The 26,101-nt window shown below is 39.1% G+C and overlaps 1 long non-coding RNA gene across 1 annotated transcript in view; it reads left to right on the top strand.

The window, feature by feature from the left end:
* LOC101470939 (uncharacterized) overlaps nt 1-23,621 on the top strand; it is a 63,621-nt gene extending 40,000 nt beyond the window's left edge. Inside the window, exons 3-6 of the long non-coding RNA XR_191443.2 lie at nt 18,107-18,225; nt 18,530-18,639; nt 19,854-19,922; nt 23,444-23,621. This is a non-coding gene — a long non-coding RNA (uncharacterized LOC101470939). The remainder of the gene's footprint in view (nt 1-18,106; nt 18,226-18,529; nt 18,640-19,853; nt 19,923-23,443) is intronic.
* The last annotated feature ends 2,480 nt before the right edge of the window (nt 23,622-26,101 follow it).

Here is a 26,101-nt window from a genome sequence, read left to right on the forward strand (position 1 = left end):
TTTCCTTTTCAAAAGAGTGTATGTGAGTCTGACCAAACAAAGATGGTGCATAAAGACTGTGTTGTGTAAGCTGCCTTTTACCAAAAAGTAAGAAAAGCAGACAGACTGATGAAGTTAAATGAGGACTTGGGGGTGGCTGAAGCATCAGAGCAATGCTTTCATCTCATCCTCTCTTGTTATGCTCACTTTCTCAACTATATTTCTTTATACTTAATATTACATGGCATCTTTTGTCATGAACAAACACAGACAAGACTCACAAAATGCAGTACTTTGCAAAATATTGGCAAAACCTCAGAAACAAGAAAAATCACTAATTATATTTTGCTCTCCTGTGTTTTAGACTATTTGCTGTAACGGGACACATAAGCGTCTGGTGTGCATATGCTTAACACACTGTGACAGTTAGGGTCTGCTGAAGACCCCGGTGCTCAGTGGTGGCGGCGTTATACTGATTTTACATTTTGATTGTGATTTTTGTTTGTTTCACATTCAGATTCTTCAAAGAGAAATGAGTAACGATGAAATGTGTTCTTTGTACAGTACACTGTAAACCTGTGTTTCGAGAGGGTCAACTCAAGTTCATCCAGAATTATTTATAAAGAGTGTTTTACAGGAAACAGAGGAAACAAGCTAAAAAAAAGAGTTATTAAGGATGAGATGAATAAATGAATCACAGACTTTATTTGGGGGGTTTTGAGTGAAGACTGCTGCACAGGATAGCACTTGAATGACAATGAATCAGTGTGTGATAAACAACAGCCGTTTATTAAATAAAGAAAATGAATGTTAGCCAAGAGAAGGCAATGACATATAAAGAGTTTAGGCAGATGTTCCGGTGAATCTTAGACATACAGATGGAAACATTCAAGTGTGTCCGTACGACGAAGTAATCTAAGCTTAATCAGCACTGACTGTAGCTGGGCTCCAGGCTGCTGAGTCATTACCCACATTCTCAAAATACACAAAAATAACAATAAACATGCTTCAAAACTCTGAGCAGAACCACTCGCTTCTAAATGCCAAAATAATTTTATCCTTGAATACAGGACCAGCTAAATTTAAGACATACTTCACGGTGACTAAGGACTGCCGGCTGTCTTAAGCCACTGCATACATTTTAGCAATTTGGAAGTGTCATTTGTGAAGCTACATTAAATACAGTATTACTTCTCAAATACTCGAGTCACCTTGAAATGAGATGGCTATCTATCAAAAGTGCTATAGATGTGTAATTGTTCTTATGAAATGGATGAGCAAAGCATTAAATTAAACTGACTGTACTTTAAAGTCATCAGTGGAAACCCAACGAACGAGGCGTACACAGCCAAAAAGGCCCTAAATTAATTAGGAGCTCACTTTGTGTATCTATTTTTACTCTAATTCTTCAAGATAAAACAGGCTGTGACTAAAGGAAAAGAAAAAAAATTTTGTGCCATGCAGTGATTGTATTTCCTCTTACCTTGAGCAAACGTGCTAAAATAAATGCAGGCTGACAGAGGCGTAAAAAGCACTGCGTCGTTATTCAAGTCCGATAGGCGACGCTTTAAAGGAAATAAACAATTTAAAATATAAATGAATAAATGAAACAGATTTTGAAAGTTTGCTTTAATGTCACTTTGAACAGATGACAAAAAAAGTCGGGTTAAATGTCTGTATATTCAAGGTGGCTGGAGCCAGTAACGCTCACTTAACATTAGTGTCACTTGACTAGTTTAAGAAATACAGCTGACAAGGATCCAAATCCTTGAGAGAAGAGGGTTAGGCTGTGTGACAGGGAATCTTTCCCCCAAGCCGTGAGTATAATGACTCTGTTTGCATGGGGAATGGAACGCGTAGAGCCAAAGATGGATGTTTAGTTTACTGTAGCGCTATCTGCAGAGTTTTGGACCGCTTTAAGCGAGTTATCAAAGCCATCTGTTTGGGCCTACGGGCTGAGGCTGATTAATATAGCCACTGAATGAGAATGTCACAAAGAAACTAAAGTCACAGGAGCCGACAACAATGTTTTTTAAACTAGCTGAAGGATTTAAGGCCTCCGACTAAGCATTATGATTTTGATCCTTCACCTGGGTAGAGTCAAGAACGCGCAAGAACAGCGTGACCTGAGGTCATAATGACATGTGTCACTACAGTGCCAACAAAAACGTGTTAAAAATATTCTTTGGTTGTTTTCAGGGTCATATTTGTTGAGCATCCTGTCGCCTCTGTGGGGAGGTATCTGAGCGATGTGGTGAGAAAGAAGTGTGGAGAAGCTTCAAAAGAGATGAATGACAAGGTTTTGGTCTGATATATGCCTCAAAATACAGCGATGATAGTTGCTGCAAAAGTATCTTCATAAAAACAAAGCGTTACAGGTGTCATGTTAAGTTTAACTTGCCACAAAGTTACAGTTAGTTAGCAATCAGTGAATTACCACATCAGTTATACTGAGCAATTCCAAAACAGCCTTTTTCTTATTAGCATTTAGATGGGCATGCTAAATGGGATATTGCAAAGAACATAGTATAAAAGCAACACCCAATTCATTGACTCCGTGCTAACCACTCACAAATACATCAATAAACACAATCACAAGTAGTCCTACACTGCCCATCCTTGCCATTTGAATTATTTCAATTCAATTTAACTGCAGTGCCCCACCCTCTCAAGCACCACAACAACATTCGAAGTGCTCACTGAATTTCTATTTTGGACTAATAATCCAGAAAACAGATTTCCCTTTCAGACCAGTAAGCTAAGCGTCATTGATAGTTAAACGAAGACATTAGCATGAGTCGGTGGTTAATGACATTGTTTAATGGTGTGTTCACTTTGTTAATATGGCTGACAACACAGACACATTATGCTCGCAACTTTGAGTTGTTGTGAGTTCAATATAAAGAGTCACTTTGAAGGATAAGTTCACAGATTTTTAAATCACATTTCAAATGACTTCTTGCCTGCAGGCTCGTCTACGGGCCAGGTGAACAGGGAGTGATGATTGGGTTACAAGCGCTAAAAATACAGGGCGAATTGTGTGAGAGCAATTAGATAGATTTTTAAATAAATAGAGTCTCCACTAAGTGACACAACTCTTTAAACTGTGCAAGCAGAAACTGATGTTTTCCTCTTGTAAATGAAGTTGTGGATGCAATAAATTACTTCAACTTCAGGTGCTCTGCATTTAAATAAAACAGCGGTTGTGTTTTAGTGTCTCCAAGGGACCCATATGAAACAAATACACAGAGAAGAGCTCTGATGCTATAGTGAACTTCCAGAATATCTCAAGTAATTAGGATAATCGCCGTGTGATGCATTTATCCCTCATAGTTAATTATAACACTTCTCCTGTGCATGAGCCACAGCGTTCATGAATCAAATGCTACAACTGCAAGGCGAAGATAGAAGGATCCGTCAGAAGTCGCCTTCTTCGGCTCTCTGCGGTCATCAAAAGCTACATCTCTTAGCCTCGCTGTGCTCAGATGGGGTAATCATTATATAGTTCTAGTGTACTAATATCTCTCTAATTGTGGGATGTTAGACTTTGAAGTATTCCTTTTCTTAAAAAAAGCCCTTTCCTTGTATTCGCAGTCCCTTAAAAAGCATGATGCACTCAACCTTGACAATGCATCAATAATTCAAAGACATCATCCTCTCATGATGTAGCTGTCTGAAATTGCGGAGATTGTGTCTGAGGGATAATATTGCACTCTGTCACATCCGACTAGCTGTCACCTGCTAGAGCACGAATAAACCCAGCTAATAAATGCAAAGTCAAGGCAAACACATTTTCATGATTTGCAGTACAGTAACTGCTGCCCTTAGCAGGAAATGGGACTTTAAGATTCTACAACATTCAGATATTAAATAATTGGGTGCTGCATACATTTTTGGATTGCCCTTGAGTATAAAATTGATTTTAGGGATTTCCCAGCCCAACTTTTGCCCCCAATCCCGATCACAGTCCATTAGCACTCTACCAGAGTATCTACCACAACCAAGGCTGACCCAATACTTTAAAATCCCCCCTCCCCTACACACAGCACCGAGGTCTTAGCATAAAGTAGACCAACATTAAAAGAAGTAGAGCAATTTAAATATATTTGGCACACATCAGAGCGGCTCAGTTGTCACAGGACTTTTTGATTTTGCAGTTTTCTGATTTTATCAGTTGAGCGAAACATCAGTTTATTGTTCAATCAGCCCTGATATTCAAATGTAAAAAAAATAAAGCACAATTTAGAAAAAAAACAACTCAACGCGACTCTGCTCACAAGGTTTGCTAAAGCGTGCTGTCATTAACCGAAACTGCCGGCTGCTGTTTATTTGTTTTGAATGCTCAGCAGTTCTTAGCAGTGTGGCTCCAGCATTTAGGGATGCACGGCAGTGGGTTGGTGCACATGGCAAACAGTAGTAGCCTATCATAAACTGATTGGAAGTGTGCTGATATCATGCACCAGAAAAAGTATGTGAATCGATCTGATCTCATTCCCGTAGATCGGCTTGAGATAACCAGCTCTTTTCATCTCATTGAAGAAATAAAAAGTGTTTCTCGCACAGTGGCATCAAACTTGAGTCTCGCCACCATCTTCGCAGTCAGAGGCTTAGATTGTGGCTAAATCTCCTTCCTTTTAGGAAGCTGTGCTGAGGTTTGTCTGTTTGTCATTAAATGTCTTTAAACCTTTTCTAGTAAAGCAAAACCTTCAGTAGCTTAAGTGAAGCGCTCGTTTGAGATTTTACATTTTTAGCTGGGCGTGATGCGAGATTTTGCTACCGTTCTGTGTCTGTTGAAAGGCTATCAGTGGATCTAATTAAACTGTATAAACTATATTAAATGATTCACCAATTGAACGGCGGGGTCTGGAAATCTATTATCTGTTGTCATTTTCACTGATGAGATAGTAATGGATTTGACTAGACTCTTCAAATTTGATTCATTCATCATTACGCTTGAAAATTAATACAAATTTTCGCGATCAATTTGGCTGCCTCCCAGTAACTTCTGGTACAAGATAACCAAACATGGAAAATTAGTAGATATGTAAAATCATTACCCACTGTTAATCATTATGGAAGTTTGTCTCGTTCATTGTCGTTGCAGTATCAGCACACTTGTGAGACAAGAATATTTCACTGATGTAATGTAATCAGAGATGTCTATCTCGGAGAAGTTTTGGCTCAATTAGTCCTCCTGAACACTCAAGGCTGAGTGCCGTGCTAATTTTGTCCTCTACCCAGCACCTGCAGTGCAGTCAATACAGTCTGACAAACTTCATGAAAGAAAATATTTAAGAAGCATATCTAGGCGAAGGTTATTAACGAGAGATACAGATCCTAAGAAATAGGTATTGTCTGAACTGAATTTAGTCAAATTCATAAAAGAAAAAGCCTCCAATGTCCACAGGATGATAAACACATTAAGGAGATTGCATCTAACATAAACAATCAGTGTGGTCTGATTTAAAGCACACAGCAATCCTCATCTTTGTCTATTTGATAATCGTGTTTAGTCTCCACAGCGCAAACAATCCTGAAAATAAACAGTCACGAAGTGATAATGCCGTTTAGTTTCATTGGAAACGTGCTCTGCCTCCCTTGGGCTGGAAGATATTTGGATGGTCGAGTGAAAAATTGCTCCGAATTCTGACCAATGAATCGTTTTACACATGCTTTAATGCATTTCATAAATAATCTGCCTGAGAAGGTAATTAGTGCAGGTGTTTACACATATTTCTGCCATCAGGGTGCACAGTAGGATCACAGTTGGCTGAGTGAGTTTTTGGTTATTAAATTAGGCCCAAGGTAACAGGAAGAAGGATGAGCTACAGTTGGGCAGGTATGAGCAACAACATGTTTCCCTATTCATCATCCAACCAAAAAAAAAAAAATACATATTCAGGAAATTATGCAGGTTCAAGTCATCTCCCATTTGAGGAACGGACTCAGTGTTTGCATAATCAGGCCTGTATGCAGAAAGATTTTTCATGTTCAAGACAGGAGAGAGGTCAGTAGCAGAGACACATCTCCCTGGGGGGCTTTCCAAAGATGAAAGAAGGGTCGGACCTAAAAATGGAAAGAAATTAAACTGCTTAACTTCACAGGGCCAAGTAGAAAAGCAAATTAATGCCATCACTGTCTTGGAAATAATGCAATAAACAATATAACAGAGGAAGCCTTAAAAAAGAGACAACTTGAGGATATTACACGCTGCTACCACAAGACTCATTCCAACATAAGCAGTGGTGGCTTTTGTTTTGGCGAAATACTCCATCCAGCACCGCAGAAATCGGTCCGTCACCTCCCTTAGAGTCACAGTGACCTGCTGTCTGCCAGATCCATACGTCCCACTGCAGTTGCTGTTAAAACATCATTGCTTCTTAGTGCTGCAGAAACTACACAGGTGATGACAGGCCGTTCCCCGAGGTGAAGCTGATTGTTCCGCTGACCTCACCCGGACATAGAGCAGCAGTCACACTATTGGGTTTTGCAGCCTACGTACAGCAAACAGATGCCACTTTTGACAATGAATGCTTACATTCTTCTTGAATCGGTTTGTTTAGACTAAAACCAGAAATGTATGTCTGTTTTCTTTGAAACACAAGAAGTACGGATGTGAGGGGAAAATGCGGTGCCATAACCAGGATAATTTGTCAGCTTATGAAATGTTGTAAAAAACAAAAACAAAAAAACAAAACAAAAAACGAACTAAAGATGCTGTCCAGTAGATGACATATAATCCGTAAAATTCAGGGTTTTTAACTTATTTATTTTTTTGGAGGGCTGTTTTATTTTTTTGATAAATAAAACATATATAAAAACTACCTAAATGTGCATTCATGTGCCTAACTGGAAATGCTGATTAGTACAGTGGCAGCTGACCAACTGATTTTACTAAGACAAAACTATAAAATTATAGAAATATGAAGACGTTAAACACATAGTAAAGGCCTAAAGCTAATTTGCTGCTGAAGCCAAAGGAGCGGTGTGAGTTTGTGTACTGCATGTGTGTGCAATTTAAGTGTTTTGGTCAATGAGACCAGAAAAGGCCTAGTATATTAATAAAGTGTTAACCTTTTAAAACAAGGATAGTATTAGTATTAGAGGTTTATCATTAAGACACAAAAGAATATGATGGATTATACTGTTATTCCATTAACCTCCTAGGACCTGCGTCCACATATGTGGACATCACATTTTGGGTTATTTAGACCAAAATACTCAATTTTGCTCTACAAGGGCCTGATATGCACTTACGAGGACATTATGCTGCTACTGTTGTATCAAAATTTTAAACTAATATTGTCATATGTGGCTATTATTTTTCTTAGAAACAAAAATTAGGTTAAAAAAAAAAAATCCGGTAATTCTTTGTTTTTACATTCATCAGGTCCCAATCAGCCCAAATATGAAAGAGAAATTAAAAATGCCGTGGAAGAGTTCGGGTCTTGGGAGGTTAAATTGATGTTTAGACGTGGGTAAGAGAGTCTATTGATATTAAGGCCTGATGGTGCCCTGTTTTTACAGTCACATATTAATGGTTATAGAACAATAAACATGCTGTCAGCCAAGGACAAAAATGATTAAAAAAATCAATGAATGTTATCAGGGAAAGATAAAGAATTTAATCACTATTTAAAATCGTCACCTATCTGCACACTGCGGCCCAAGAAGTCTTCCAGTTTTCCAAAGAACTGTTGAGTCATACCTGTTTCAGTCGATCACTATTCACGAACATAACCTGCGCCACAGCAGGATAGGATGTTAACCCTAAAGTTACCCCACTAAGCCTAAACCCTGCTTCATAGCACAGGTCTCTTGGCATGTTACAGTTTTTTGTGTAGTTGCATTTTGCTTTTCTGCCTAATCATTGTAATGTTTTGGGAATCAGTAACTGTTGATGGCCAGGCTACCACTGTGTATGTAACCCCGCCGCGGGGTAGTTTGTGAAATAGTCTCAACCTTTAATCTATTGATTTGTGTTGCTGGGCATAAAATTCCCAACAGAATTTCATGTCCAGCAACACAACTTTCCATCAGTTTGCTTTAATATGTATTGACAAGAGAGAGAGGAAAAAGTTTTTTGAGGCTGGAGCGATGGCGGGGGAGCTAGGCATCAGACCCGAGCCCTATTCATGCACATCAAATATTTTATACTCATCGTTTACATGATTTTTGTATTTCTATGATGTTGCTTGGCTTGGTTTCGCCATCAACAGCTACTTGGTTTAGTTTAGAAAAAATATGGTTTGGAATAAAATACAGAGCTTGCCAGTCTGTTAAAAATTATGCTTTTCTGGTTGCTATGGTGACACCTACCTGCTTTCACTTCAAAAGTACATGCTTTGGACTCAAAAATATTTCCTAAATGTGGGATTTTGTGTCCAAAGCTTGAAAGGAACCATTCCTTTTTTGTGATTATATCACAAACTATCATAATTTTCACAACAATTGTCTGTACGTCCCATCTTTTTTCTTTAGCTGAAAGTACACTCTGTTCTTACAGCCTTTCAGCAACTTTCTCACCGTGTGGGAAAAAATAAATAAATAAAAAAACATCACCAGATCCCCTTGCACTGTTTAATGCAGAGGTGATTTTGCTATCGATGCTTACTTATTGGATGGCAAGAGCTGGCCTACAGCAAATAGTCCCTGGTTGACTCATAGCCCAACTGTGTTGACAATGAATGTTCTCTGTTTAGGAGTTGCTTGGGAGTTATAGTTTTGTTTCCTGTTGCGAAGATTCAGGTAAGGGGGTACCGCAAATTGCCCAGAATTGTGTCTCTATTAGTCCCTTGGTGTACTGGCAGCCCATCTAGTATGCTGTGAAGGGGAGAAAGGCTGAAATCTCTCTATTATTCCTGAATTGGAAAATGCTGAAAAACAGGATGGCCTTTAGTCTGAGGATGGTAATGTTAATCAGCAGCAAAGAGGTTCACAAGTTGAACGCACTGGTGTAGCAGCTGGTGCTAATGGACTAAAAAGGTGGGTCTAATTAAAAATAATGAAATGTGTGGGTTGTTGTAGCAGAGGTCTATTACCTGCTGAAATTATCAATCCTTGCTGTAACATTATGAATAACATTATTTCAAATCAATTGCAGTGACACGGTGATAATTTGGAGTTTGGGCAGGAGGAAGTGATCTCATTAGCACGTGGGAGTCCATATTGTAAAGGTGGCTTCCTTAGTGTTAATATTAAGACATATCTGTCTGTTTCACACACATATAAGAGCCTGTCTGTGTGCTGTTGTACAGAAATGTACTTTAGGTTGTCAGGTGGCTGAAACTGACTTTTCCAAAGTGAAGCAACGCTGGAAGAAACATTTTTTTTCACACTTGCTGGCACATCTTCAAATTTGATCTCCGGCTGATTCAAATACCTGCAAAATTTGACACAAACATTTAATACAACTTTTTATGAGGAGTACAATAAATGAAAACGCATGGACAGGTGTGATGATAGTGAAGGGTTTAACTTGTGAAATAATCACAATTGTTAAATTCTGTTCACATCGTGGTTTTGGAAGATCACTGGATGGTTAGTTCGGGGTCCAAAATTGCTTGGCTTAAAGCGTAACTATAGGTACGTTGGTGATTATGCAGTTAATAAAACAACATCCTGTCCGATTTAAAGTTTGACTTTGGGGAATTACAACTGCTTGATTCCTTTATTTTCAGCTATTCTGTTGCAGATTTGCTGCTGTGCTTGGGGTCACTGTCCAGCTGCATGACCCGAATCGGGCCGAGCTTTAGCTGCCGGACAGATGGCCTCGCAGTGACTCTAGAATCTTTTGGTGTAGAGGAGTTCATGGTTGACTGTTAAATCAATGACTGCAAAGTACGCAGCTCCTGTGGGTGCAAAACAAGCCCAAATCATTGGCCCTCCACTGTGAGATGTGCTGATATGCTGCATTTGGTTTTCTCCGAATGTAGCGTCTCCACTTTAGTCTCATTTGGCCAAAGATAACCTTGGCTAAATATCGAAAGATCAAAACTAGCTCAGAGCACTTTTCCATAATGTGATGGGTATGATTTGCGTCCTAACCGGTGCTGGAGGTGAATACAAACATCATAGGCCCACCATGCATTCTGTCCACATCCAAGAAACACAACAACGAAAAAACACCAACTTAAAGTAAGTTATGATTAAACAGGATGGTTTGATTATAACAGAATGGGAAATATATGGTTTGGAAAACTAAAATGTTCCACTAAAGATAAGTGAACATGAAAATGTAGCTGATTAATAATAGATGTGATAAATGCGTGGCAACTATGTGCTTTTGTCAGTTTCCTTTTTTTTTATCTACCCAAGTAAAATTGATGTGGTAGGTTATAAACTTTGATGTATCGGCTAATCACAGAACAGTGAAGTATTGTCCACCTCGTAACAGTTTCTGGCATCTGGGTGGTGAGTTGGGCACAGAGGCACAGCTGGTTGATTCATTGAAAATCAACAAAACACATTTAAGCAGTTATGTTCATTTTTTATGCTTCAGGGATTCAAACCTCCCAAAAGAAAATAGTAGCACCTCTTGGACTCTTAATGGTCATTAGAATTTCAGAAGCATTCATCTCTATATATTCCATTAATTTATGGAATATATAGATTTTAGTTTTCAAACTGGTGTTTGCATAGGAGCACGTCTGTGTGTGCAGGAGACAGGAGAACTAAACTTGTGGCGTTTCATGCACTGGTCAAAGCAATTCTTTTGTCTGATAATGGTTCACAGTCGGTTGTTTTTCTTCTGGAGGGATTTGGTATCATTTCTTTTAACGGAATGACAAACCCTCTGAGGAATGGAGGGGACAGGCGATAAAAATTATAATTTCGCTGTGTACTATTTTCAAATCACCGCAGTATGTAATTATGTGGCAAACATCTTAACGTGTGCTGTAAAGCTGTTAAGAACCTTAACTGCTCATTTATGAAGCTGTTTTCATAGCCTTTCCTTGAAGTGAAAGATGACGGGCTCGAGTATGCAACCGCCTTTAAAAAGAACATTTTACCACTGTGTCTGCAGATACAGGGCGACAATAATGGGTTTTAAGCAGCACCACCTTACTTGTTCGAAAGCAGCAGATGAACTCAAGTTTAATAACCAAAGTACATACATCTACCAAAACAGCACAGCCCTCTAAATTCATTATTTTATTTAAACAGGACAAATTTAGAAAACTGCATCTGGTCCAGATATTTATCAGCGCACACCTGCTCAGCTGATTGCTGCTTTTATCCTTCCTGGGAAAGCACATGGATGAGTTGTGCCAAATTTCAAGTCAGACTGATCACCGTTTTATTATATTGCAGAAGCATCATGTTGGCAAAATGCTATCAGATTTTGCAATTATACTCTTGAAACTACCATGGCGGTTAAAATCCCAAGCGTAAAGTTTTCTTAAACTCCCACATCGGCGGTGAAGCCAAATCCAAGAAACTATGCACCTGTTTTCACTCATGACCAAACTCTCCATCATATTTTCTTTTAATGTGCAAAATGTAATTTGGAACAGTCTGAAATTAAACTGCCATGTCTGCGGTGGTCTTGAAGTCGGATCCATACCAAAAATGGTGCAATTACCTTTTCACTCATGACCAAATCCTCCATCAAATCTTCTTATAATGTGCAAAATGGCATGTGAAACATTCCCAAACAAAAACCAAGCCCAAACATTTTGGCAAATGTGCTTTGGGCTTTTGGTATGTAGATCTGTTGTTTGTACTTTCTGTGCTTTAATGTCTTTCTTTGCAGAACCTTAACTGAATCCTAAAAACCTGTCAACTTCTTTTCGACAGTGTTAAAAAAAACAGTCGCTAAATTGTGATACGTCTTTCAAACAGTCCGATGCTAGCATACTTCTTTGGAGTCAAAACAGTAACGCAAGCTATTGCTGTTTTCTTGAAGATGCCCCATGTGTTATTTTGTCTGTCAATCACACTTTGAGAGAAACAGCCAATGATAACTGAAGGCACTGGTGTTATTCCAGTTTTCCCCATTGTCCCAGTGTGAACAAACCACTGTGACCTGCAAATAGTGTAAAAAGTCAGTTCAAACTGAAAGTAGCAGGAGGACAAATCCACTGCAGTATGTGAGAGACAAGTGTGCAGTGCCTCTTTTTGATGCTACATTCCTGCTCCAGAAACACGACTAATAGATGCTAACAGTAGCTGCAGCTAGGCCACAGCTGGAAGGACGTACAGTGCTGTCACTCCAACTCGTATTTGTCTTTGTATTGTTCACAATATGTATTACATGTCTATTGGATTATAGACTTGTTATTTGTATTAGGTGCCTCATGCATGGCCCTAGAACAATAAAAGCTCCAATAAAGACTATTATAAGCTTATGGGAACAGAAACAATGTGAATCATCTCATCAGTGACTTTTTGCAATAAACCATTCTTCCCACTGGTGAAGCCAAAATATTCAGTGTTTCATTTTAATTTTCCAAATAAACACATGCACAATTTGTATCGTTCTAATTTATGCCATACTGTTTGTCTTTAGTGGAAATAACAAAACATTCGCAATTTGCAAAAACAAATGTGCACCAAAAATCAAAACCAGCTTAGCTGAATGATTGACATCCAATGAATCCCTTGGAGATCAAAGACTGCTGTGATGGTGCCTGGTTCATGTGAATCCATGCGCTCCATCAGATTGCTGCCCCTGGAATGTAGCGTCGCTTTGGACCAGGACTTTAATTAGAACAGACTGTTTTGAAGTCGGACGGGTCATTATCTGGCTAACAGAATGAGGACATTCTGTATTTCAGGTTGTAGAAGGAATATAGTGTCTGTTTTCAAAGCATAAGCAGATATGTATCAAATAGTCACAGCGGCAGATGAATGTGATTCCGTGTCTCGCTTGACATTGTTGCTAAGCTTGTCTTCAACTTTTCATGCTACTGTGAAATTACTCGATTTACAGCTGCTGCAGACAGAGGCTCATGGACGAGTGAGTGGAACGTGATTGCAGGCACTGAAATTTTGTGCAGCACCATAACACAGCTGTGTTACAGTTGTTGAGATTTATCAGTTAAATCAGGGAGAAATGCCTTCACGATGATAAATGAGATTGGAAGTTTAATTGAAAATGAGCCTTTATGGCAGCACAAATTTGTATGTTGCAAGAGTTGCTCACTGTTTATTCAAATTTCCAAATTTCCCTAAGCTTGACAAAAGAGAAAAATACAAGTAATCTGCTTTAGCATTTTTAAAACCAAATCTAAACACAAAAACCAAGTAGTCTCATGCAGTGCTTATGATTAGAAAAAATGGGCCATTTTCAATTGCCTAGTGTCCCAAGTGCAAATTTATTGAGACATTGTTTCAACGTGAAAGATGGACCTCTTTTTCTTTATGCAGCAGAATTTGAAATCAACACAAAAGGTCATATATGCATAAATTAAAATGTTACGGAGTCTTTGATTTTAAGAAGCTTTTGTTCGTCGCTCTTCATAACGTTACAGTGGACAGCATGCTGAAAAAGTGTGGAAAGCCCCTTTTGGCCATGTGGCCCAGCGTTTTCAGCTGTGGTCTCTTTAATTACACTGGGAACAATGGGGTCAGTTGTTTCAATACAGTTCTGAGGGTACATCTTTACAACATGGAGAAGCTTGGAGAAAGCAGCTGTCAGCGAGGATTTCTCTCGCCTCCTCCTTTATCTGCTCAGCTGCAATGTTGCTAAGCACCCGGTATGAAACTATGTTTGAGAGAAAAATCATGCAGATATGTTTTCCATTCATTCATCACTATTCAGCATTTCAAATATAAGATGGCTTTCCTTTGCACAGGTATGTTGAGTGGGCGCTTGCCAAAGCCTGTGGCATTTCAATAGAATATTAAGCATGTCTGATCAAATTGTAGTCACAAAATTACTTACCAGAGATAATATTTATGGTAAGAAAAATGAGATCCCCTTTTATTCCAGTTCAGGAAGAGGAAAGAAACATTGTGTTTCTTGCTGTTTACTATGTTAGTGCCGTCCTTGATGACACTGGGTTCTGTAGCATCAAAGTGCTTTTCTATAGAATGAAGCATTTGTAAGATCTGAGCAAACTGATCACTTTGGGGGGGGTTGTGCTTTACTGGGTAAGTGAAACGTGCACCAGTGAGGATGTTCATTTCATGTAGAAAGCACTGTGAGAAAAAAGGTGAAAGGCAAAGTAGGCTAGCACAAACAGCTAGGAGCTGCTTCAAAGTTTGTAATGTCTGAAACGGCGGTACAGCTGGTGTGAAACCATAGTTTCACGAATGCTAGCCAAGTAACTATTTGATCACAACAGTGGGATATCCATAGTATACCAAGCTGTGCAGCAAATACACAGCTCCGTGGGTAGTCAAACAGTCATACTTATGACATGCATAGTTGTTTGTTTGTTTTTTAAAATAAGGTATACGCTGGTTTACGCTTGTGGTTGCATGTTGTGTCGCACAGAGTCAAATTGAACAGAACAAAGTAGTGTCTAACTGTCTTCCCCGCAGTGCTGAAATAATGACCCGTCTTTGTGTGCATTGTGATCTCTCTCTCTCTCATTTTTTTCCTTTATTTTCATCCCCTCGTTCTCTCACTTCTCTTTTTTTTTTTATACCATTTTTAGCCAATTGAGATGTGGAGCTCAGCAGGAGGAAACATGCTGTATCTAGTGAAACAAGACCATGAATAATTTAAAACGGCGTTATTAATGAACTTCTAGACATTATGTTAATGAACGATTTCAAGTCTAATTTGTCAGCCAGACTTCTGTTGTCTTTTCTGTCACTTTTTTGTGCAGGTTGGGAGGCATTGAAATTAACATCAATTACGACAGGAGAAGAAAAGTTTTGCACTGTAATCAATCTGCAGTAAAATAATCCCAAAATATTTTTAAGTTTAAATAAACTTTAAATATGACTTGTGCATCTTAATATTTAGCTAAAACACAGCCAATCACTGTCTTGTAATTATCACATGTATAAGAAACATATCAACACAGAAACTATCGTCTCAAATAATTGTCAGTATCAAAGAGGATCATCATAGAAATCACCGTAGCAGGGATAAATGTCTTTGAACTAAACTACAAGGTGATGCTCTCAAGGTGGATAAATATTTAATCGAGAGGCACAATATAGAAATAACATGGCAGCATCTTTTCCGGCGAGACTAGTACCAGTTGTGTTTTATCAACGAGACAACGTGGTGCGAGTGAGTCTTCAGATCCCAAAGAGCCATTAGTGCCCTGTTTTTCATTGTGACACTGACTTCTTGGATAGCTGCCATCCCTTGATATCATATTACAGCATCAACAGCCCCCCGTTTATCTTTATTACTGGCCCCTAATCTCTGGTGACGGTTAATCATGTTACAAGTTCCTTGGGTCGCTTCTGCATTGTCTTCGCCATAATATTTATAACTTCTGATCACTGAACGGTGTGTTACGCAGGGTTTTCCCACCATCACGACTTGTGTCTTAATAAGAGAAGTCACCCGTTCTCCCACCGTGCTGCTTAGTCATGCTGTGATTAATGTCTTCATGGTCTGGTCAAAGTGTCGATATCTTAAACAGCTGGGCCCATCTGTCATCTTTTTCCTGTGACACCCCTGAACGTAACTCAGGTCCTATCAGGGAGGCCATCCATCAAAGTGGTAAACAGAGACGTCTCACATTAGCAGCCCCGAACACTTCTCATCGTATACCATAACAGACAAGCAATCATCTGGTATTATGTAGCGCTACAGGCTAATGTGAAATATTAACGGAAATATACAGCACACCAGCTGCCGATTGGATGAAGCATCTGTGCTTCGCGTAATTGGTGGGTAACAATTTAATATTGAGGAGACAGTAGATTGTAGATTTGCTCCGCAGATTTGTTCCGAAGCTGTAAGACAATGGCCACAGCAATAAAAAACGAAACACCGATTTCGGGGGTGTATTTCTTACACTTTTTCTGTCTTTACTTCACTGTGTGTGTAAAATTAAAGGCACAGGGTCTGTTTTCTTTGAATAAACTGTGCCTGCCTTTTTACTCGTGTCACATAATCTGTGTTGCAAAATAGCAGAGAAGAGCATTTCACTTATAGCTGAAGTGTGTGCTTTACAAGAGCCTCATAAAAATGACTGATACCTACAACCACCTTGAACGCAGAGTGTAATGATGCATTTGGATGCATTTATTACCTTTGTCATTTTGTTTCCTCAAGGGGGCAGTAGAATCAGGGACAGCAGGGGTGTCTTTTTATCTGTGCGATTGGTGATGGATTCACTACCATTGCTGCTCAGATAAATGCTGCAGGGTTGAGGCCATGGGCCAGCTTACGAGGGATCAACCTCATCGTTTTTTCCACTGCCCACAACCTTCCCTCTATCTCTCTGCGCGGCACTCACTCCTGGTAGGGATTATGCCGAAATACTGTATATGCACTTGGAAATCAAGATATGGAGCTTTTGTCAGTACTTTTGTCAAGCAATGGAGATAAACGTGGCTAAAATATGTGTTTCCAACGCACGTCGCAGAAGCTCAACCTAATGCTCGGCTCTTTTCAAAAACCAAGGGCCACATTTCTATTTTTCTCTCTGCTTCCAGCATTGATATTTTTCTATTCATGAAACATAGATAATGGTCTCTGCAGCAGTGGGGTTTCTTAAGGATATACTTGTTAAAGTGGGAGATAAAAATGTGGATGTATCACAGTTAAAACATCAGTCTCTTAGCCCCCGGTTGCTCACCATTGTGGTCCATTATTTGGATTCAACCAAAATCAAACCACATGGTGTTTGAAAAAGAAAAACTCTGTTAGATAAAGGAGGCCAAATTAAGCACAGGTCTCCAGAAATTGGAGCAAGATAGTGTTTCTTTGACTCTTTGAAACCAAAGCACGATCTGGCACACGGTGAGGAGGGGAACAGCTAATTGCATCAGCACCTCTGCATAAAAACTCATTCGGTTACGAAGACATAATGGAAAACAGGATTCGTCCGCAATGCTTCACGTAATACACACCTTTTTTATTTCCTCGCTCAGAGGGGTTTTTTTTTTTTCCTCTATTTGCTGTGGTCAGAGCAAAGATACCCATTGTAACAGTAGGAAACATTTCACATGTATTGAGGAATGAAGCAAAGGAGGCCAATAATCAGGGCAGTTAAATGGAAATAGTTTCATTTCCTTTGGTGTAAACAAATACCCCATGTAGTCCTCGGACCAGAGCTGTGGGTAATCGGCTGCTATAACTCAACAGAACACTTTGCCCTGAGCTAAACATAATACTTCCTGCACTTAACTAAATCCATTTTTCAACCCTCAGTAGAGTTATGACACACCAATACATAGTTGTGTAAATGTCTGACAAACCTTTGCAAAGAAAATAATAAAGCAGTGCTTATTTAAAGCTGTTTACGGAGATATTTTAGAGCATGGAATATAAAGGGGTTAAAGGTGAATAGAAAGGGGGCTTACCGTGGAGTTAATTTAGGTTTCTCTGCTTTTATTCTCTAGTGGACTGAAAATAATTATATCAAAATATGAAAATAGCAATCCACGGTCTCCTCCTCTGTTTCTGCTCGCTTTAAATTGTCCATTTAATTTCAGTTAAGTCAGTGGGCCGTTGCTTTGTCACATCCCACCAGCAGCGACTCTTTTCTTAATGCTTTTCATACACTGTGAAGCTCCGAGGATGACTGTGGGAAAGTTAAATGATTAATCACTGCTTTTAGCAACAGGTTCAGAGTGAAATGTATGAACCTACAAGTAGGAGGATGTGCAGCTCTGAGCCTGTCAAGCCCAAAACATCCAAAACAGAAGATTAGGCACCTGTCTTAATCCTTTATCTTGGATTCTGTTGTTTGCTTTCTCTTTCCAAGTTCTTCCTTTTGTAATTAGCACCTAGCGTCTCTGAGATGGGTTATAGTTGACTGCTAAAGAGAGGATGAAACCTGCATGACTGTAATAGCATGAATTCACCCTATCACGAAACGATGCATGAAGTCTTTTTCACTCCTGCAGGTGGTGTGAATTCTATCGCCACACCTTCTGGAGCAGCATGGCTGTATCCAAAGCTGAGATACACCTATGATAGCTCACACTGGCGATGCTGTTTGTACTACATGGCATAAACACTTTGCCCATTCGTTTCACTCAGGTTGTAATGGTCCTTGAATGGCTGCTAGGACCCGTGCAGTTCATACCTCAGCACTAAAGCAGGAGACGGGTTGGTCTAAGGTCCCGTTGCGAGGCACTGGTAGATAAAGCACACTCCAGGTAAAAGCATGCATGGCCACTCACCATTAGATCACTCCACATGATGTCTCGAAGATGGCGCTCTTAATTAGAAGGTCCTTGGATCTCGCTGTCTAAAGTCACATTTTACTGCCCACATTACCACTTTATATAACACAGTTCATCCCGAGCTGAGTCGAAACATCGCCGGGATGAACAGTTTATTATGAATATAAGCTGTAATTGACACTACTTTGGAGTTACTTTATGGCTTCATGTTGAACCCAGCATTGCCTGCGCTGTCTTTGACGATTAGCCTGTTACTCACCTGTACTTCATCCCCCAGACAATGGCCTGTTCTGCTCATGCAGATGATGGTGTGCAATATCAAAGCCAAATGAGATGGCTGCCAATTAGGGAGGGCTTCCAAGTGCATTTCAATGCAAACGCGCACTGGTAAGTGCACCCTGTAGTCTTTTCCATTCAAAGACACTTTATTACAGGTAGACTTCAACAGAAACTTCTGAAAGTATTTCAATTACTAGAATAAATGGCAGACCTCATTTCAATACTTGGCTTTGGGGAAGGGGTGAACTTTGTAATGATGTCTTCCTAAATGTTCTAAGCTGGAGTTTAAACTGACTTTCTCTTTGGTTAACGGTGTGAGTTAACTGGAAAATTCATATAATCCTTTTTTCTGTGTTCTTGATGGACAAGGCTTGAAACGCCTGAAACAGTGTGAGACCACAGAAATATTTAGAGTACCCCCACAATCCCCACAGGACGTTTTTTCTTGCGTTCACGATGTCTCTGTACAGATGTCTCTGAGTTTAAATAACCAAAGTTTACAGTGGTTACATGTCTTACCAGGCTGTGTTTAATTTTGTTTCCTATTTAGTGCTCGGTGTAAAATTAACTAGTGCATCCTACTAAAAGTGCAACGCTTTTGTCTGCACCTAAGCCCTTTTATCTAACATTCACACTGTCTGACGGACTCCTTGGGCAGCTCGGCATTCAGTATTTTGCCCAAGGATACTTTGACACATGGGCTGTAGGATGAAAAGATGGTCCAATAAATGTTTCCCAAAGGATTTTTTAAAATGCCACACATTGCCTTTTAAGCATTATTGTAGCAATATATCAGGATTTCCTCTTTTAAACACCTTTTAATCAGAACAGGTTGGGTTAAGACAGCCAAAAAGTGTCTCCCTCTGAGTGTGTTTCCTGAATCCGCAAAAGCGCATCGGTGCACCACAGTGGCCTTTGAATCCAAATTTTTAGTTATTATTCAGATTAAATCAAGTCGGGGCAGACGGGAAGAGCAGTCAGAAGAAGCTCACTGCTCGAAATCTCGAAGCTCTACCTCTGTGATTGCTCAGGCCACCGTGGAATAAAGATTAGAAGAAAATCACTAATCACAGCGGATGTCATTAGCATATTACCAATAAGGGGTTGCAAAAAGGAAAAGAGGAATTGCCTTATAATGCTGGTTAAAGTACGAATCAATGCCATGTATGGATGCACACAGCTGCTTGACAAACAGATATATTCACTTCCAAACATGGGTAAAGGAAGTGTCTAATAATGATGTTTTTTTCAATGTTTTTGTCTGAGTCACTCGCTGAAGCACTTGATGCTAATATCACATTCCCCCTCTCTCTTTTGATCAGCTTTTGCAGCTGGGCTGCCCTGCCTCACTTGGATGCATCAACAAAGCTTGAAGTGGCCACTCTAATCTGGTTAAGTATTGCCTGGTTGGGGAGAAATTAGCCGAATTCTTTTAACTTTTCAAACAAACATAATACAGTCAAACTTGCTGGATGAGAATCAATTACATGAACTGAATATAGGTTCGGGGGGGAGATATCATTTCATTTCTGGAAATCATCTAATACGTCTATTCAGTGGAATATGCCTGTAGTATCACATCGAAGCCATATTTCAGTCCAGTGAAATGAATGAAGCAGTGGAGGATCTGTTGAAACACTGCCAGAATATGTTACACAAATCTTTTTCACCCCGTGGTAATATTGCCATTATCTGCTTTACTTCAAAAATACTTATATCTTGCCTAAATCCGCGAGACACTGTGAGGAATAATGGGATCATCATGCTTTCTCAAAGTGATTGGTTGGATTGGTGAATAGAAACTATTGCCCTACTTGTGTCAGTCTATTAAACAACATCTGTCTAAATAGAAAAAAACAGAAAGCTAATGTTATTCAGTAGAACGCAATAAATCTTCCAAAAGTGCGATACCTTTGTGTCACATGTATAAATTCTGCAGTATACTTTTACAAAGTTGTTGATACTAAATCATGTTGGAAATCCTCGATATAGAGTGGAAACCACTCTAACAGCATAATTCTGATTTAATAGGTGACAGTTTCACTAGACATTGAGCTATAGTTTTGCATTTAACACTAAGAATATCCATCTATGTACCTGTCAAGCTATTGTTTCTGTAGATTAATTGCAGCGATAGTAAAAATAAAATACTTTTGTTAGACTTTGCTATAAGCGACTTCTTTTAAAATCAAGGGAAAAAAACAAAAATGAATTCTTTTATTCTTGACGTGCCTAACAGATGGTTTCGAGGGGAAAAAGAATATGATCACAATACAGACATTTCTGTTGTATTGAACATTTTCTCCCATTAGATCTTTAAGGCAGATTGTCTCCATTTTTCAATGTGTCTAAAGCCTTTGTTTGAGAGAGATCCGTTAAATCTGTCTTGCTTCTAATAAACTGCCATTATTCCCTTCAACAAGGCAGCTCTCATTAATAATGCTTCTGTCAGCTGCTCATTCTCTTCCGTGAAAATAGAAAATATCATTAATTACAGTTTCTGTCACCCTCTGACAGCTTAAGCAATTGTTCTAGTCCCTGAGTTCTGTTTCATTGTGCCCATACCTTGTGACCACCTATTCTTTACTGTCTCAATGGGGATGTCCAGCAAGTGAGAGCCACAAAGGCCCTGCGAGATTTCATCGCACATTGCAAAGCTTCTATCCCAGCAACACATTAGTCATCCGGGGAGCGATTGACTCAGGACGTAGACTCAAAATCTAGTTTTTATTTTACTCTCAAGCAGAGATTAGGGAAAGATTGGTTCGGTTTACTTTTCATTGTGGATTTGTTGCATTTTTGCCACTCTGAGAGATATTCTCCCTGGATAAACATAGAGGGATTTTCCTATTCAATTCATCAACTGGGGAAAGGAAGAGAAAAAATCATTGACTTAAGATTGCAGCTGCCGAATGTAGACAAGAGAACTGTTGCACAAATACACAAGGATCTCGTTGCGTGTGAAAAATGGCCCGCGTGAATAGAAGGAAACATTTGCAGGACAACTCTCCCAACATAACTGCACACTGTGTTAACAGAGGGAGATGCTTGAATTTCTTAGATTTACAATATGTAAACTACAGAGAAGCCAACAATCACACACCGGCTGTTCCCCAGAGTGCTGCCATGTCAGAAAAATATTTGGTTTGATCCGAGTTTCAGCTTTTCTTCAGCAAACTTAGTAATGAAGCTACAACACATTAGTCATAAATTCAGACCAGATATGAGTCTATTAAGTCTATCAAATACCCATTAAGTTGTTGTGTAGCGTTGGGTTATAGCGAGACGTATCAGCCTCCATGCAGAGCTCATTTCAGTTTGTTTATGTGTCTCTGGATTGGCTACAGGGGGCAAAATAAGCACAAACACAAATGGCTGTACAACACAGTTTGGCAAATTCAGTTTGAAGAATTGCTTTGATCTTGTCATCTGATCCCAGTAAAGTCATATTTGGATGACACCACAGCAATTATAATGCATTTAACCTGTAAATATTATATATATAAATATAAAGGCACAAAGGTTGAGTGAATACAAAATGATTACATAGCTAGCAATGTAATAAGCCACACTCTGTGCACGTAAAGCATAGCAGGGAATTTAGGTCCATTGCACAATAAAAATCACTATAAATAAAATGTAAAAGTACTAATTAAGTATTAATTGGTAGGTACAAGGAGAATATTTTCTTTGCATCTATCACAAGGTTTAGGTATATAAATATGTCTGTTTGTGTCAAAGTTAATAATGCACTTAAATCTATCAAGCTCGTGAATCCACATGCATCTATTTGAAGTTACTGTCCTAAATAAACATATATGGCTGTAACAATTTCTGTGAGCCCAAAGAAACGCATTATGTCTTTGGGATTATCTATAGGTGCTTCAATGCATTTTTGTTTTTTACATAAATGCTGTGCGGCGAAATTAACGGTGATAACTATGAAAGGAAGTGTGATTAATAAACAACATGAGGCTAAAATTAAACTGCACACTCGAAGAAAAAGTAGATGTTCTTCAAAAGCTTTTCAAGGAATATCTACATTCATATGCTGTTCATTATTCATTTGCAGTTCAAGAAAAAGCCAGAGAATTCATTTTATATTCTGCGGCTGCGATAAACCGTATTAATGGATTAGCTGCCGAGATACCATACTGTTTCTTAAGTTATTGCTGAAATATTCTTTCACATATTCTGTCAAACACCGGATTATATGACACAATAACTTGGACCTTGGTTAAAGTTTCCCATGATTGATATGCTTTGAAGAATATGATACCAGACCCCATACATGGATGTAATTAAACAAGGCCAAGTGATAGCAATAATGTATCATCCACCAGAGCTGAGGTCCCAGCTTCCTACAAACCAGTGTTACCAGAGACAAATGACTTACAGCAGTCACCACCATCGCTTTTAACTTTGCATGGTGCAGACACAAAGAGAGAATTCCTCCCTAACAGTGGTGGCCTGGCCTAGACAAATGGACAGTCATAATCCCCCCCAACTGGTAGGGTATGTGGTTTATTAGAATATGATACAGTGGATGTGAATTTCTCTTTTTTAGCAGTTCTGATTTAGTTTCCAGCTGATTCATCACCACACACAAGTCATACGTGACAGCTTTTACTGTTTTGGGAGCAGCTTAGCCATCTTGGAGCTACTGCCTTCATAGTTGGGTAAGCTGTTTTTCACGGGGAGTCTGATATTTATTACAACTGCCTGCTTGGGACCCCCTGTGAGAAGGAACCATAGTGTGTAGATATAAGTAGGGCACAGGATTCTGTGTAATTAAGTTGGTGGAAATGCACCGTGGATTTAACGAAGGGGAAATGTGCATTTTTGAGCGTCCTAAATTAAGCCACTTATTCTGATATTTATTGGCAAACGCTGTTTATCTATTCTGTTACAGGAAACTCTGTTTGGGCCATGCATACAGGAACTGCTGACACGGAAAGATTTAGCTATGATTGCATATCATTACATGAATAAAATATGCATATGATTACATGAAAAAGTTTGTTCAATGATTCTTCAATTTGGGTTTGTTGGGATAGAAGGAGGAGGGGGCGCACAGCAGGCTTTGTCAATACCTTGCAAAGTAATAGGTTGATGACCTGGGTTAATAATTAACACCAAAATTACAAAAAGCAGTTTGGTAATTTTTCAATAGAGAACTGCATAGCTTCATGGTTAACATAAGCTTCCAGACACTGAGAAAGAATAATAAGAACTACAATAATTGCACTTATAACTTCTTGCTTCTTTGTGCTCTCCATTGTCGTGCACGTTCTCCTGACTCTTGGGGCTTCAAAACACGTTTCCTTTTTATCTCATACGTTCTGGTCATTTTCTTGAAACAGTAAGGACCTGCGGTGGTAAGAAAATCATTTATGACTTCCTATGTCCTGGCCAGTCCTCCAGGGCTCCTGCACAGTGTCAGGGGAATGTAGATGAGCCCACCTCAGCAGACTCTTTTTTGCCATTTTTTTTTCCAATAGACCTGCAGATGGGTTCTTGTGCACTCAGACCCCCAGCGGGACCCTTTATCCTTGCTCTAAAAATGACCATCTGAGCTCCTCATCATAGACGGTTCAAGCGAGGCTGAGGCTTTTTTCAACCCCTCATGTTTCTGTTGCCCAGAAACATTTCTGATTTACATGTACTGCTCAAAATTAAACATTATTCATCTGTTTTTTTAATGTGTCATCTTTGTCACTGAATCTATGCTTGAAGTTTTGTGCAGGGAATTCACACACAAAAGATTTATGTTGTAATTACTTGAGCATAATTACCGAGGAATCAGTTAATCAGCATAAATTAACAAACCAAATAGTTTGAAACATGTACATGAGGAATACACATACTATCCATTATTATGAAAAACATGAATCCAGGGTGCTCAAAAAATTGTTTGAAATAAAATCGACATTACTCTTGGGAGCAGAAAGTTTCCAGAACAGTCAGTCCAATTACAAGCAGGAAGATATTTTCTTCTTTGTGTTGTTTGTGTTGTGTGCTTTGTTTCCTACAAGCATACTTTAAAAAAACATTTGTAGCTACACAACATGAGCAGATCTTTTACTTCAGAATATAGGAGCAAGGATTCTAACCAAACCTTTAATTTATTCAACTTATTAAACATTTATCTTTATATTTTTTTCTGTGTCCACATTAAAAACACAAAGTACAACATGCAAAGGTTCTGTCCTGAGCCCAATTCTTACTAAACGTGACTTACACCATTATACCATCATGTGTCAAACAATACTTGCTATTGAAAGTCATCCACCATGTACCTAATTCCTATTTTGTGGAAAGGCTGAAGCCTGTCCCTGGATGAAAGGAGAAAAGCACCTGCCAATCCATCACTGTGCTACCCTGCAGTAGACAGATCCACATTTGTGCTACAGGCAGTTTATTGTCTCCAGTTAACCTGAGCTGCATGTCTTTGGACTGTGGGGAGAAACTGGAGCACCTGGAGGAAATATGCACAGACACGGGGACAAATATGTGAACCTCTCTGCTATAAAGTGACAGTGGTACTAAACCCTGTGGCTTCCCCAGTGAAATCCAGGCTAATGCTGATATTTTACAGCAGCAGCTACGCAGAGCGCACTGAGATTCTGTGCTTATGCACAAATTATGGGATTTGTTAATGCCTGCCTAAAAACAGGTGCAACCGTTAGATGGAAAAGGACGAGTAGGAGGCCACGTGTAAGGAAACATTCAGAGTGGAGCTCATTCATTAAAATCAAAAAACCCAAAAAGTGACTTTTGGTTATATTTACTCTAACGGTGCATTGTGTTATTGATAAGAAGGGAAGAGGGGGGCTTTACATAATAAAGGAGGAATATTTTGTCTGATGCTATGTTCTAATACATCACAATATGCTAGGATTACAACTGAATTCATCTTGAAGTAGACTTTTTGTCCTTCTTTTGCAGATTATAGAATGATCTTGTGGAAGGGATTAAGGATATTTGTAGACTATGATTAAACCCTGAATTTTAGATGCTCAGGAGGAGGTTGGGCCTGAAGAGGCTCGTGTTGGGAGTCAGTGCATTTTATAGCGAGAGCGTCTGTGGCACTTTGTGAATTTTACATGCAAAACATATATATATAACATATGGAAAAGTGACAACTACTTGTGGTAATTACAGGAAAGCGCCCTGCCCCGCCAGAAATATTAGTTCACATGAATCAGTGTTTGATCATTTTGATACTGGGCGTTAAACATTCCTTATTGAGGTTAAAGTTATTAAATACTAATCAAACATGAAAACTAAGCACAGAATATTAACTTTAATCTCTGTACCTACTCAGGAATTTTCCTTTAAGAATATTGAATGTGTAAGTGTGTTAGCTTTACAAATGTGGCTCAGCATAAGAATAGATTTCACTCAGCATAAATTCTCTTTCTAAATCACATATTGCATGAATATGTTTCCTTTAGATTACAGTTAACAAGCTCTGTGTGTGGCTGAGGTTACTGCTTATGTGCTCTGACAAGGTGCTGTTTGCAGTTTCTCCCAAAGGAGGCTGAGCACTCTGGATTACAAGCAAGGC

Source organism: Maylandia zebra, linkage group LG15 (genome assembly GCF_041146795.1).
Source record: "Maylandia zebra isolate NMK-2024a linkage group LG15, Mzebra_GT3a, whole genome shotgun sequence".
NCBI classification, from domain to species: domain Eukaryota; kingdom Metazoa; phylum Chordata; class Actinopteri; order Cichliformes; family Cichlidae; genus Maylandia; species Maylandia zebra.